Here is a 16,965-nt window from a genome sequence, read left to right as displayed (position 1 = left end):
TTAAACCTTCGAATAAGATAGCTTTATATGTATGAATCGAATGATGTTATGAACATCATTACTACCTCAAGTTCCTTGGATAAACCTACTGGAAATGAGAAAAATGGATCTAGCTTCAAAGGATCCTTGGATGGCTTGAAAGTTCTTGAAGCAGAATCATGACACGAAAAACAATTTCAAGTAAGATTTCCACTCGAAATAAGATTGGTATAGTTATAGAAATTGAATTAAAGTTTGAATATGATTATTACCTTGTATTAGAAAGATAACCTACTGTAAGTAACAAAGGTTTCTTGATCTTGGATGATTACTTGGAATGGATTTAGAAAACTTTGAAGTAAACTTGCAATCTTGGAAGTATTCTTGATTTTATGAAACTAGAACTTTTGGAATTTATGAAGAACACTTAGAACTTGAAGATAGAACTTGAGAGAGATCAATTAGATGAAGAAAATTGAAAAATTAAAGTGTTTGTAGGTGTTTTTGGTCGTTGGTGTATGGATTAGATATAAAGGATATGTAATTTTGTTTTCATGTAAATAAGTCATGAATGATTACTCATATTTTTGTAATTTTATGAGATATTTCATGCTAGTTGCCAAATGATGGTTCCCACATGTGTTAGGTGACTCACATGGGCTGCTAAGAGCTGATCATTGGAGTGTATATACCAATACTACATACATCTAAAAGCTGTGTATTGTACGAGTACGAATACGGGTGCATACGAGTAGAATTATTGATGAAACTGAAGGAGGATGTAATTGTAAGCATTTTTATTAAGTAGAAGTATTTTGATAAGTGTCTTGAAGTCTTTCAAAAGTATATGAATACATATTAAAACACTACATGTATATACATTTTAACTGAGTCGTTAAGTCATCGTTAGTCGTTACATGTAAATGTTGTTTTGAAACCTTTAGGTTAACGATCTTGTTGAATGTTCTTAACCCATTGTTTATTATAACAAATGAGATGTTAAATTGTTATATTATCATGATATTATGATATATAATATATCTTAGTATGATATATATACCGTTAAATGTCGTTACAATGATAATCGTTACATATATGTCTCGTTTCGAAATCATTAAGTTAGTAGTCTTATTTTTACATATGTATTTCATTGTTAATACACTTAATAATATATTTACTTATCATTTAACATAATTAACCAAGTGTATCAATATCTTAATATGATTCATATGTACCTAGTAAGACGTTGTTATAACGATAATCGTTATATATATCGTTTTCGAGTTTCTTAAATTAATAGTCTCATTTTTATGTATATAACTCATTGTTAAAATACCTAATGAGATACATACTTATAATAAAATCATGTTAACTATATATATAACCATATATATGTCATCGTAGAGTTTTTACAAGTTTTAACGTTCGTGAATCACCGGTCAACATGGGTGGTCAATTGTCTATATGAAACCTACTTCAGTTAATCAAGTCTTAACAAGTTTGATTGCTTAACATGTTGGAAACACTTAATCATGTAAATAACAATTTCATTTAATATACATATATAAACATGGAAAAGTTCGGGTCACTACAACCCAAACGTGTTGACTTTTTCGTTGACTTTGACCCGACCAAAGTTGACTTTTAATCAAACTTAACCAATTACTTATGCAATCATTCTAACTTGCTCTTATATACTTGTATCTTGCATGAAACTTGACAAATTTGATTTCTCATTCTAATTAATCGAGTCGTATCGATCCATAGGACTAATTGAACACTTTGACCGACCGTGTTTACCGATATTGACACAACCTATTTGTTTAGGTCAAGACTAGCAATTATCCTTGCACACGTTTACTTGTGAAGTACTTTATTACTCGTGCACTCAAGGTGAGATCATAGTCCCACTTTTACTCTTTTAAACTTATATTTGGGATGAGAAAACATAAACGTTTCATTTTACAAAGTGAACACGAGTACGAAAACAAATATTCTACATACGAGTTAGAACAAAAATCCTTAATTCGATTATCATTAGTTACACTTGCCGGGTGTAACCGAGAACTTATGTTGTATGGCCATATGGGTTTGACAAACCCTCATTCGGACGGTTCGCTACCTTTATTCGGATGAAATATATTTTCGAGAAATAGTGTATGTTCTAACACTATTGTGATGGGGTTCTATGGATGGAAAGTTAAGCCTTGATAATTGGGTGCTCGTGATAACAAAGTTTAGAATGGTTTACTATTATTTCAATGATATAAATCTTGTGGTTCATTTGTACTTACTTACTTAAACCTATGATTTCACCAACGTTTTCGTTGACAGATTTCTATGTTTTCCTCAGGTCCTTGAACGTTTTGTGATACATGCTTCCGCTCATTACTTTTGATACTTGCTTGGATGTCGAGTATACATGCATACGTGGAGCGTCTTTTGACTTAATTTGATTTGTGTCGCATAGGTTTCAATTGTACTTAAAACATTGTAACATGTTTGGTCGTCGAACCTACTTTGTAAACCTTAAAACATCTTTATAATTGAAATGAATGCGACATATTTTTGGTCAAACGTTGTTTTAAAGACTTATGACCACGTAACGGGACCTAAGTAGACGGCGCCGTCAATGACGATTTTGTCGGGTCGCTACACGCTGATGCATAGGAAAATACCCTAGATTGTCATAGTTCATAGCTGTCATGGGGAGACATTTAGCAAGAGAGTTGTATGTGACATGAGGAGTGTATGTGTTGATTTGAGGAGAGTGTGTGTGAACTTTATGTAGGTTTTAGCCCCTATTTATAGATGGGAATTAGGTTTTAAATGACTTGTGGGCCAAGTCAATCGTGTAGTCTCAATTCGGGTAAATCCTACGTCATCAAGCCTCCCAAGTTCGGTATAATATTTTTGTCAAGTATCATATCGAACTTCTCATTATGCTGTGAGAAAACTAGTTCACAAAAACTCCACAAACAATTGTGTGTAAACCTGCGGACAGATGCGCGTAAAACCGTACAAAGACTGTATAAAACTGCATGAATAGCGCGTGTAAAAACTGCGTGAACAACCATTGTATAACCACATGAAATGTGGGCGTAAATTGTAGACATCCGTGCGCAAAAACCACGTTAACAATTATGCGTAAACCTACAGACCACTGCGTGAATACCGCGCGAAAACTAAGCCAGATAGCGCGTGAACAGTTGCGCAAATGCACGCAACCATCTGCGCGAAAGATATCGTGTACGTATATAACAATAAAAACTCAACAAGAAAAACAAACCTTCTCAAACCCAACGTGTGACAATAGGAACACTAGACATTATGGATCGTGCCTCACGGTTGGCACCATTTGTTCATACATATATTTTCCTGGGGGAAAATACACCAATGAACAACGTTATGGGAGGAGTTTTTTTAGGTGTCATTTTCGTTAACCTCTAATCCGCTACCGTGATAACCCATGCCTAAGATGATGATCTTTGGAGGGTGGTTATAGAAATTACTTGCCGGCCAATATTCGGAATCTATCGACAACAACGAAAAAAACCCTACATTGTGAGAGATAATAGCTTCCGTGGAGAGGCATTTGGTAGGAGAGTTGTATGTGACCGGAGGAGTGTAATGTTATTTTAGGGAGAATGTGTGTGAACTTGATGTAGGTTTTAGCCTCATATTTATATACTAGTGAAATGACCAGTGGAACCACGTGTTTGTTTAAACGAAATAGTATAATGATACATTGTAGATATTAAGTGAATGTAAATGCTAAAGTCATTTAGTTTAATGACCAGTGAGATCACATATTTCGACTAAGAAACTTGTCGTTGTTAACTTGGTCAGAATAAATGAACTACATTCATTCTCCCACCACATTCCTCTAATTTTCATTACAACTACTATTTTCCTTGTTATAAATGGTACTTATTTAACATTAAAAGAGGGATTGAAAATAATGGTTCAACCTCGCAAAAATCATGATTATTTTTGAATTCTTCTATCATACTATATACCTCCATTTTAAATAGTAACAATATGATATGACGTATGTTATCGATTTTCAGATTCTTGTTGTTTAACAAACATACAATAATTAAACATTTAAGGTGTGATAAATTTCATCATTAAACAACACATAAAAGAGAATAATTCTTTGAAAAAACCATTAACAATTACACGAAGGTTTTTACCTGCTTTTTGAAAACAAAAGATTATTAAATAATATGGTGAAGATCGAGAAAAATAATTGTAAAGGTTTGTACATACTGAGAAAAAGAGTTGTGATAATATATATGGTGAAGATGCTCCGAGATATATATTTGTAAAACAATCATACCGTATTAAATATTAATTATATTTTATTAATTATTTTTACCTTCCAAATTGGCATTCATATATTATCGGCATTTATTTGTTTTTATTTTGTATCTTTTTTAATTAGAATTAATATTAATATTAAATAAAAACATCATCATTATGAAAATTAAAGTGTAATTAGTAAAAGGATAACATAATCATTTTAGAGCTTTATATTTGTTTTTATTTTGTATCTTTTTTTATTATAATTAATATTAATATTAATAAAAAATAATGAAATCAACATTATAAAAATTAAAGGGTAATTAGTGAAATAATGACATCATCATTTTAGAATTTTATATATTTGAAACAGAAAATTAGGGAGTAATAATTTATTTAAGTTATTAAATAATTAGTTACTATAAGTACAATTTTTTTTTAATTATAAAATACTTAGGATTAATGACATCATCTAAGTGACCTAGATTTTTTTTCTATTCATTTTGATTTTTTCTTAACAAATGAAATAGCCTAATAATGATTTTATCATTATAGGATTTTAATTTAATAGAAACTATAGATGAGAGTTAGTATTTAGATGACTTGTGGGCCAAGTCAATCGTGTAGCCCTAATCCGAGTAAACCCTACGTCATCAAAAAAAACTTCCAACTTTTTATCTCACTTTCAATAAAAAAAAAATCTCATAAATTGAATGATATTCCTATGTCGTTCGAACATCGGAGCTCACTAGTCACCAACAATTTCGAAAAATAGGTCACAAGGTAACCTTGCAAACAACATAAAACATGTCACATGGTCACCTAGCGAACAACAAAAACACCAACTACCAAAGCAAATGCTCTCCTTTCATGATGAACCGTCGCCATCTTCAACCTAAATCAAAGCAACCATCTTCAACCTAAATCAAAGCAATAATCCGGTATCTTTTCTCTTCAATCTTACAAAACTCTTTTTTTTTTCATCAGTGACAACCATGGCTACCTATTACCCCTTCCCAACCTCACTGTTCACTCCGGCCACCAATGGCCGTCGTCGTCATTTTCATATTCCACCAGCACAATCGGCTCAACAACACCACCCCCACAATATCCATAATCCCCCACAGACGGGACCTTTACCCACTGAAGATGACGGATGGTCTGTGGTGGAGAGGAGACGAAAAAGCAACTCAAAACATTCAAAAACTAACCTTTTCGCAAGAAATCTTATCCATCGTTTTGGAAACCTTAATATACAGAAACCGGTTTACAAGCAACAATGGAGGCCAACCGCCAATCCTAACCCTAAACCGGTTTACTAGCAACAACAGAAGCCATCCGCTAACCCTAGCCCTAGTCGTACGGAGAAAACATCAAATCCTAAAAATGAAACTAAATCTACAAACCCTAACGGTGCAGCCACCTATCCCAACAATATCCCTCTTAACCAACAACCTAGAATGGGTGAACAAGAACCCACTGCCCCAATACCTGATCAAGTACCAAAGCCAACCACGTCGATCATGGTATTCGGTTTCCCAGATTCGTGGAATAAAATAGACCTTCGGTGTTTCATTAGTAGATACGGACAGGTGCACGACATATTCATACCCTTCACGAAAAGGCTTAGGAATGGGAGTAAATTCGCATTCGTTAAATTCTTGGAAGTTACTGACCTCAAATTTCTGCTCAAAAGATTAAACTCTATTTATGTTGGTAATGGGTGGATAAAGGCGTATAAAGCCTTTGATCGTAATGCTTCTACTTCTAATGATAAACCCAAACAGACCTCATCTACCAAACCTGGGCCTACATCTACCCCTATTCACCATAATATTCTAAATAATGGCTTCATAGATGGGCGTAAGTTTAACAAAGTGGTAGGTAACATGGATGGTCACACTAGTGATATTACGAAGGAATTGACTAGCATAGGGTGGTTTAATCGTTGGGATTGCAATGGTAAATTTAGAGAAATTTCTCTTGAGGATAAACATATCGATAATGATCTTCTTAGTAAAGCTATTATTGGCACTATCCTTATACTTGAATACCTTGAGCACATCCTATTTTTGTGTGAAATGGAGAACTTGGACAATGTTCAGGTTAAGTACCTTGGGGGGATGGAAGTTATGTTCATTTTCGAGTCCGAGGATCAAGCCTCATCTATTCTTAATGCCAAAAACCATTGTATCCATAAATGGATGTCTAACATTCGTAAATGGGACAAACAACACTCATATCAAGGTCAAATTACATGGCTAAATATCATGGGTATCCCTGTTCAGTTTTGGAATGAAAATACCTTTAGGGCTATAGCGAATTGGTGGGGAGAACCTCTAGACTTTTCCAACTGTTCATTAAAAGGAAATCAAAACCTTGTGGTGGCAAAAGTGTTAGTTAAACTTCGTGATGCACATTTGGTACACGACATTGTGCGTGTCATATCCGACAGATCTTTATTCTTTGCATACGTAACGGAAGAAACTAAGGGTTTTTTTGAAATCGATATGAACCCAAAACAGGAGGATAGTGATGGAAGTGACGGGATATCAGATTCTGAGATGCCGGGAAACGATGAATATGCACACATAGAGGATGAAGGTAAGTCTGAGTTCTTGGATGATTTATATGGTGATAATAACTCAAAGTGTTGGGTGCCAGAAAGTTCCTTTGATGACAAAAATGTGGAACTATCGAAGGGGGCTTCTTCCGTTAATAACATCGAAACGCATGAACATGAATCTGAAAATAAAGACGCTAACGTGGTGAACAAAATGAATGATGTGACTGGAATAGGAATGGTAGAACCTCTTAATAAGATTAATGAAGAAGAATCAGACCAAGTATTTGGGCCTCAGATCACGTCTTAGAAACATGCCATAAAGAAAAATGATAAGGGGTACGAACAGACCCTTGATGATGATGGGTTGAATCAAAAAATGTTTTTTGCTACCTCTGCTTCCAAACCTCACGGTAACAGACCATCAGTAATGCCTAATACCACTACATGTATGGAAGGTAATCACTCTGTTAAAGGGCCAATTCCTCAAGATGGGCCTCCTCCCATCCCTACCTTCAAACCGGATATTCCCTATGTACCACAATTCAAAAACAATGCCACTTCTTTTCCTAAAACTTCTAATGTCAAACATGCTGAAAAGAATGTCACCATTGAACCCAACTTTGAGGGACAATTCGATGTTGATTGTCCTTCGGGATTTCTACCAACTCCACGATACACACTTGAAATAAATAAATGGCTCCCGGGATGTCATAACATAAAATGTGACAAAGAGACTTCAAAAACCGCCAATGATAATGTTAAAGATGCCACCACCGAAACTGATGCTAATGCTACCCATGTCCCTCCACTACCGAAAGCTTCTGTTGAAATTTCAAATCCTCAAGGTGAGGTGAATGCAGGTTCTTGTAACGTTGGCTCAAAAAAATCTGAGAATGATGGTAAGGCTCCAAAGATCAAAGCCCCTTGTAATCCCACATCAAGCATTGAAAAATCGCTCTCAAATTGTAGCTCGGGCCTAAAAGATTTTGTCTCAGACATTGGGCTTGAGTGGATTGGACCCGAGTCAGGGCAGTAACTTTCTCTCTCTTTCGTTTTCTTATTATATCTTATTTATAATGAAGATAATATCGTTAAATGTACGTGGACTCGGGAAACTCGAAAAAGAGAAATTTAATTGGATTAAAAAATTAATTCGTTTTCATAATCCGGACATTTTTGCTATTCAAGAATCAAAAAGAAAACGTGTCACTGATTTTATGATTGAATTGTTATGGGGTAATAAAAATTTTGAATATATTTTTAAACCATCAGTGGGACTATCGGGTGGGTTAATTTTAATATGGGACCCTTCTAGGTTGTGTGTTTCCGGGGCAGTTGAAAGAGAATTTTTCTTGGGAATACGTGGTCGATGGGCGGGTAAAACGGGTGATTCTATTATCTTAAACGTTTACGGGCCACATAATGATAATTTGAAACAAAAATTTTGGGAATGTCTTGACAATATTATGCAGGTGGATATTGACGATTGGGTTATTTGTGGTGATTTTAATGAAGTAAGACAAATATCGGAAAGGAAAAACTGTGAATTTATTGAGAATAGGGCAAAGATGTTCAACGATTTCATTGACAAGGAAAATCTCATCGAAATTCCATTGGGTGGTATGAAGTTTACTAGGATTAGTGACGATGGTTTGAAATATAGTAAACTGGATAGGTTCTTGGTATCGGAATCGTGTTATGCATCATGGGATGGAATTACCGCATGTACTCTTGATAGGGACTACTCCGATCATTGCCCCATCGTTTTGAAGGATTTAAACAATGACTTCGGGCCGAAACCTACTAGGATTTTCAACAATTGGTTCGAAGATGGAAAATTTGATGGCTTGATTAGAGATGCGTGGGATGGTGTCATTCGGAACCAAAGGGTTGATTGCATATTTCGTGATAAGTTAAAGAACGTCAAAGCAGTGCTAAAAGAAAATGGTAATCTAAAATATAATAGTCTAAATACTGAAATTGACACACTTCACAAGGAAATTTCTGAGTGGGAAAATATTATTGGGTCTCGGGATCTTTCGGACCCTGAAATTGCCTCTTGGTTAGAATCGAAAAAAAGTGGATTTAAAAAGATAAGGAAAAAGTCGATATACTAAAACAAAAGGCCAGGATCAAATGGGTAACTGATGGGGATGAAAATAGCAAATTTTTCCACTCGTGTATTAAGAGAAGGCAAAACAAAAACAACATTAGGGGTATTAATTCTAATGGTTTATGGATAGAAAACCCGGACGATATCAAAAATGCGGCCTTCACTTATTTCAAAAATCATTTTAGCAACAACAACACTCGTACCTTCAAATTACGTGGCCCCTTGAGTAAACAACTTGGTGCCGATGAGTCATCAAGCCTCGAAACATCTTTCACATTGACTGAAATTCATGACGCGATATTAGACTGTGGTGGTGAAAAGGCCCCGGGGCCTGACGGTTTCAACATGAAATTCTTCTCAAAATACTGGGATGTGGTCAAAGATGACCTCCTCGCGGTGTTCACTCGTTTTTGGGAGGTTGGCGAAATCTCTAAAGGCTGTAATTCTTCTTTTGTTGCATTAATCCCGAAAAAGAATGACCCACAAGGATTTGGTGATTACTGCCCTATCTGTTTAATTGGGAGCCTATATAAAATACTATCAAAAGTCTTGACCAAAAGACTACAAAAGGTTATATCTTCGGTCATCGGTTTCGAACAAAGTGCTTATATTAAAGACCGTTACATTCTTGATGGTGTGTTAATTGCGAATGAAGTTCTTCATGACATTAAGGTAACCAAAATAAAAGGCTTCTTATTTAAGGTCAACTTTGAGAAAGCTTTTGATAGTATCAGTTGGGAATTTCTTATGGAAATTATGGAGTTAATGGGCTTCGGTCATCGGTGGAGACAATGGATCTTCGCATGCCTTTCGTCTGCGTACATTTCGATTTTGGTTAATGGATCTCCAACTAAAGAATTTGCTCTTCAGAAAGGCGTGAGGCAAGGGGACCCCCTTTCCCCTTATCTATTTATCATGGTTGCCGAAGGATTGAATCATCTTACTAAAACAGCGGCACTTCATAACCTATTTTCATGGATCCCAATAGGGCAGGGGGATTTACGTGTAACGCACTTACAATATGCGGATGACACCTTATTCTTTGGTGAATGGAATAGAAGTAACGTGCAAAATCTTAGTAAAATTCTAAAGTGCTTTGAATCGACATCGGGTTTAAAAATCAACTTTCATAAAAGCTGCGTTTATGGGCTTGGGGTATCGAATGTGGAAACAGAAAATATGGCGGCTCGGCTCGGGTGCGTAGCAGGTACACTCCCTATTACCTACCTCAGCCTTCCACTTGGGTCGTCGATGAAACTCTCGGAGTCATGGGAACCGGTGTTTGAAAAGTTTGGTAAGAGGCTTGCGGATTGGAAAGCTCGATCTATCTCATATGGTGGTAGGCTAACACTAATTAAATCTTTATTATCTAGTCTGCCTCTTTATTTTTTCTCGCTTTACCTTTCCCCGTCATGTGTAATTGAAAAACTTGAGGGTTTGAGACGTCGGTTTTTTTGGGGCGGGTCCTCCGAGGTCTCTAAAATGGCATGGATCAAATGGAAAAATTGCCTTAAGCCCCGTGAATATGGTGGGTTAGATATTGCCCCTCTTGCTTTGAAAAATCGTGCTTTACTTGCAAAATGGTGGTGGCGTTTTAAACATGAAAATGATTCGCTTTGGGTGTCAATTATTAAAAACATTTACGGTGAGGACGGGGGTTTTAGCACCTCCCTCCCTTCCTCTCGGGCTTCTTCTACATGGGCGGGTATCCTTAAAGTGGGTAAAAATATCTCTAACGCTAATTCCACTTTCGCTCACTCTTTTAAAAAAATGATTGTTGATGGGTCTCATACTCGGTTTTGGGAGGATTTTTGGATTGGGGAATCGACTCTTAAAGATAAATTTAATAGACTTTACCGACTTGACACAATTAAATCTGCTATAATTCTAGACCGGGTTCAATGGGAGGGTGGTAATTTTCACACGACTTGGTGTTGGTCCCGCAATATCTCGGGGAGATTGGTCGGGGACCTCACCAACCTTACTAATCTTTTATCTAGTTTTGTCCCTTGCAGCTCGGGTCGTGAAGAATGGTCGTGGTCTTGGCGCAATGACGGATCGTTTTCAGTACACAAACTTACGGATATTCTAGTTCGAAGCAACCTCTTCACCACCTCCACGTGCATTAGGTCGCTCTGTAACCATCTTGTTCCCCTCAAAGTTGAACTGTTTATTTGGCGTACTCGACACAAAAGGTTGCCTACTAGAGTTGAACTCGACAAGCGTGGGGTGGACTTGGGTACTGTCCGTTGCCCGGTCTGTGATAATGGTTTGAAATCAGTAGAGCACTCCATCATCCTATGTAGTTTTGCTCTGGACATATGGAATCGGGTGTTTGCCTGGTGGAATCTTGGCCACTTTTCGAATTTGAGCATAAATGAATCTTTCATCGGGAATGGGTATAATTTTACCTCCGACCTGGGAAAGCAGTTATGGCAGGCCACTGAATGGGTAACGGGTTACATGATTTGGAAAAATAGAAACGTTTTCACCTTCACTAAGGTAAAACCGACGAGTGCAATGGTTTTTAAAGACATTCAACTTAAATGTTTCGAATGGTTCTCTAACAGGACCAAAGGTATTAATATCGAATGGGATGTCTGGCTAGCGAATCCACGAGTATATGATTCACTTGCGTTTTCATCTAGGAGATCCGGGATTGGCTAATTTGTTGTCCTCCACGCAGGTTTTTTGCCCCACTCCTGGAGTAGTCGTTTTGGTCGAGAGAATTTGGGGTGGATCGGGGTGCTTTGTCGTTGAATTGCCAACAATGTGCTCTGTCCCCACTCCAGCTTGTCTAGTTAATTCTTTTCAAGTCCAATCTCGCCCTTAATGATAATGAACGGACTAAGGTGTTTTCCTGCCACTTGTGGGGTCTTGCCTTCTCGTGTTTTCTATATACTATCGTTTTGTTTTCCTACATATAGATTCGCTTTTGTAATACAAACTATATTGTAATTAATTTGTGTTGATATATAATATATATATTTCTTTGCCGTTAAAAAAAAAAAAAAAAGCGAACAACAAAACGGTTCACAAGTTCACCTTGACTGTCGAAGCTTATAATTTTTTTTTTTTATTTGGTAAGCGAGGAAACTCTCCTATTGGCATAACTTGGTTAAACTATTTACCGAATATATGACTATACAATAAAATTTTTTCTGATAAATTTTTTTTTTTAATTTTTAAAAATTTAGATTTTTCGTATATCGTTTCAACAATATAAATAGAATGACTATAAAACACTTATTATCATAAAAAGTCTTCGAACTTTTAATCTCACTTTCAACCAAAAATCTCATAAAAAAATGGATGATATGCCTATGCCGTTCAAACCTTACCAGAGAGAAAATCCAAGATGGTTGATGTCATCTAATAATAGCAAACCACCTTACATAATCAATAAAGGAGTTAGGGGGTGGTTTAGGGGTGTGAAGACACCCCAAACAACCCAATATCTTACATTACATATATATTTATTATTATGTTTCATGCTAAAATTTTACAGAGTATATATTTATTCTTGTTCTTTTCACTTCAGTATCTATCTAATGTATATAATCCATCTATCTATTATAAGATGATGATCCTCAAAAATATAATATCTTTATAGACCGAGTATTCAGTTAACTATCGTTCCGTCAACTACATCAATTATATTTATATTTGATTTATTGTAGTAATGTTTAACAAAGCATTCGTCTTCTAAATAACTTGGTTTTTATTGTATAGTCATATATTCGGTAAATATTGAACATATGTGAATGTTTAAACTATTTAATTATTGGCATAGCTTTTGAAGAGAAAACGAATCAACCTATGCAAAACTTTTAGCTATTTCGTGATAATTTTGGTAAACGTTATGTGTTGTATAATTCATTCTTTTATTTAAAACACTTATCGTAATTCATTTCTGTTTTACTAAATATAAACTTCGTTTTCATGTCAATTTTTTGTTATACTGTAGTATTTTGTTCTTCAGTAAGCTAGCCTCCACTAAACTTAAATCCTAGCTTCACCTCGTAAGTTACATTGTCTAGAGTACATTATGTTTGAAAAGCAATCTCTCGATTGTCTTATATAAGAAAGTATTCCCGTATACGAATTCTATTGTAATTTTGAATATACGTATATCCAGATCGCGTTCACGAATTTTATTGTAATTTTGAATATAATCGTCTTTCAAATTCAATCAATTTTCTTGATGGTATCCGCTATAAATGGCACCTAATAATATTCAATACTGTGTTCGGCTTCCCACACGGACTCTAACAATTTCACTCTTTTAGTATTGACCCAACGAATTGGAGTGTAGCTTCTCGTCATTCAGAACACACTGACCTCCGTATGGACTAAACTATGCAAATAATTGTTCAACTGCAATTTGTTGACATTTACATTACAACTATGGGTATCATGATTTGTCGTCTTAAAGTTATGTGAAAGATATGTTAATGTTATTTGTAGTAACATAACGTTTCGTGGATATGAGAGTGAATTTGATGACATTCTTGTTATACAACCCATTATGATGATTTTGTTCATAAATAACATTGAGTTTGACGTCGGATACATCATTGCTAATAGGATATAAGATACAGTGGAAACTATCATAGATTTGCGAGCTTTTGGAATGTGTCTAAATAAATTATTTCGTTTTCTTGGCATTAACAATAATGATTTGTATTCTTATAATGTATCTCGTAGGAAATTGACGTATTAAATGAATCAAGATCTTATGTAGGGTTTTTTAAATTTATTTCATAAAATATATCGTTTTATTGTTTGTTGTTGTTTTTGCAGTTGTTGTTTTTGCAGTTGTTGTTTTTAAGATTAATCTCGCGCATCAAGTCACATGGCGTAAACTAATTCAAAAGGCGGAGACAATTGCCGTAAACCTTCCTTGCGACAAGCTTCTGCCGACTAAACGTGGTCAGTCGCAAGTGGCAAAGTGATTATTATTAGAGAATGCCGATCATGACGGATAAATTTTGGGTCGCGACCTGAAAATTATCAGACTGTAATTTACGAAGCCAGAAGGTCGCAAGGATTACTTGCGACTTGCGAGTCTTTTTGACAATTGGCTTTTTTTAGGGAGTATCGTTATATTTCATTAGTGAAATGAGTGTTTTCGCTAAATAATCTTTTTTTTTAGTTTGGGTTAATAGGTTATATGTTATGCATATAAGGTGTTTAATTTAATTTACAAATTTAATGATATTTTACGGCACATAAAACCCACAAAAAATTAAGTGCCACTGAAGGTCAATTTGAGTATGGGTGGCGCAGTAATAAAATGACATTTTATAACCTTTTTTATTCTCTTGTAATTAATGAATTGATTGATAATCCTACATGAATTATAATTGTGAACCTTGTGTTATAACGTGGTAGGTGTCTGCATCTCTTAGTGAGAGGTCAGAGGTTCGACTCTCGTGGAGTATAGCATTGCACACAATAATGCCCCTTAACCTTTTTCACCCAAAGGTGTCTTCCGCACATCACATTCCGGGGGCAGTGGGGAAGGAGGGTTTTACCGACCATTCTCTCGGATTGTGGTGGGTTTCCTCCTGGATAGCAGTTGGAGGCGGGTTATGTAACTGCGAGATATGAACGCGTGGGCGGTTTAGTACCCCTGAGTATCTCAAAATTGCTATTTAAAAAAAAAAAAAAAAAAAAAAAAAAACTAATACTTGAAAATCCAAAATGTGGGTATTGTACAGGTATACTAAGAGCACTGGGTGTGGTGACGCGTCAATTCAGTGTTAGTTCAGTGTCTTGCTGATGACTAGGCGCTGACTGGACTGACACTGAAAACTGACACTGGTGGAAAAACAGGGGAATTGGGAAGAATGTCAGTTCAGTGTCAGTTCAGTGTCTTGGAAAAAGAAAATATTGTATTTTATTATTTTTTAAAATTATTTTAATTATTTGATAAAATATGAATGATAAATAAAATAAAACTTGCACAACTATTAAAAGGCCAAGTTTATTGAAATTAAGAAACCTAGTACAACAAATACGATCGTTTAGAGACAAACACAATTATTGAAACATAAATAACAATAATTCAAACACAAATACGATTCGTCATTCTTCATCATCAAATCGGAGTATGAGTCTTCCAATGCCATTTCTCGACGAATCCTCTGCTTCTTTTTCTCGATTGCCCTCCTATCATGTTCATTCAAATTCTCCGTATCAATAGCCAAAATCCTCAACTGCGACTCCATCTTCATTTGAGAGTAGTACGATTTCTTTTCTCGAGACACATCTTCAAAGTGTTCCTTCATGGACGCGTGTAAAGACTAACGAGTTGATGCGGCTGAATCACTTGAGGTCTTCCTTGATTTCCTTGAGTCAGTCTTCCTTGGTTTGCCGGGTGGACGTGGCAATCGATCTCTGCCAAATAGCCCCTCATGTGGGTTTGTTTCAACTTCTTCATCTCGGTTCAAGTCAAAATCAGTTTCAGCTATAGTTTCATCAACAACCGGGTCAGGCACTCGCTTGTTTCGCCTACCAATAACAACGGGATCAGGATGTAGCCACTTTGGTTTGTCTTGCAAAAACTCCCACGCCTTATAACTTGGAAAAATCTTCCTCATCTCGAACCTAAACTGATCGTCACACCTAGTGCGAAAAATGTTATCATTTTCCCCGCTCCTCCACGCTGCCTTCAAACGGTTCATAATACCATTATACTTATTGCAATCATTATTCAACTTGGTCCACTTCGAAGACAATGCATCTTTTGTACGAACACATGGTGGATTACGTTTGTTGTATTCTTCGACAATTTGGTACCAAAAGGTTTTCCCTATACGTACAAACGTTGTCAGCGTACATATATAATAAATATATAATATACGCATACATATATAATAAATATAAACGCATACATATATAATCAATATAATAAAGGTAATAAATATAATAAATATAATAAATGTAATAAATAATGCGTAAATATATATATATATAATTTGTATATACCGGTCATTGCGCATCCTACAATCGAGTTCTCGGAAACATGTATCCAACATTGAGCCAAACGTAACTCGTCATCCGCATCCCACGTTTTTTGGGTGCGGCTCGAACCTTCTTCGTGCATCGGCTTCTTTTCTTTTCTTTGCTTCGGCTTTTTTTGAGACGTAAGGAACGGCACTTCATCGGATTGATTGTTTGATTGATTATTTGAGTAATGTTGTGAGTCGCTTCTTCCTTGAGTGTTGAGAGCTTTCCAAGCCAAAAATTCGTGGTACTCATCTTGGGTTTGTGGCACTTGAGTTTGATTAATCGAACCATATTGATTACCTAACGAACCATATTGAGTACCACTTTCATTTTGCGTATTAACCCAAGCATTCGGATTGCTCCAATTCCAATTTTGGCCAAACGCATTGTTTGGATTCAAAGGGTGTTGTGGGTGATTGGTGTTGTTTAGATTCATATTGTGGAGTGTATGTTTTATTTGAAAGAGATTGTGTGAATAATGATTGTGTGAATAATGAAATGGGGTAAGGTGTATATATATAGATGAATGTTAAAAATGTATTTGAAAAAAAAAGGAAAGCAGCAACAAAACGGTCGAATTTTTCAAAAAATGGGACCTACTAACGGCTACAACTCAACGTCTTGGGTATCCTTGCGACGGTCGGTGGTGGCGATGTCGGATTCCGACGCTTGGCTGCTGGTCTCCCACACCGCATGCTCTAATATTTGAAAATCCAAAATGTGCGTATTATATAGGTATCCTTGCTACGTAGTCATGTGAATGGGTCACTTCTGCCTTGCTCAAAGCCTACCAATGGCAAGTAAGAATTTACACTCTTGTTAATCAATAATCTTCTATTTATAGTTAATATTAAATCTCTATCCTTGCGAAGTCATAAGTAAAGAATTTCTCTTTATACAAAAAATTCAAAAAGAAAATAAAAAAATTTAAGAGCATGTAGATGATATCGTTAATATATAATAATCAAAATTATAAATAAATCATGTA

Source organism: Rutidosis leptorrhynchoides, chromosome 3, assembly GCF_046630445.1.
Source record: "Rutidosis leptorrhynchoides isolate AG116_Rl617_1_P2 chromosome 3, CSIRO_AGI_Rlap_v1, whole genome shotgun sequence".
Lineage (NCBI taxonomy): Eukaryota > Viridiplantae > Streptophyta > Magnoliopsida > Asterales > Asteraceae > Rutidosis > Rutidosis leptorrhynchoides.
Note: the sequence above shows the minus strand (reverse complement) of the source record.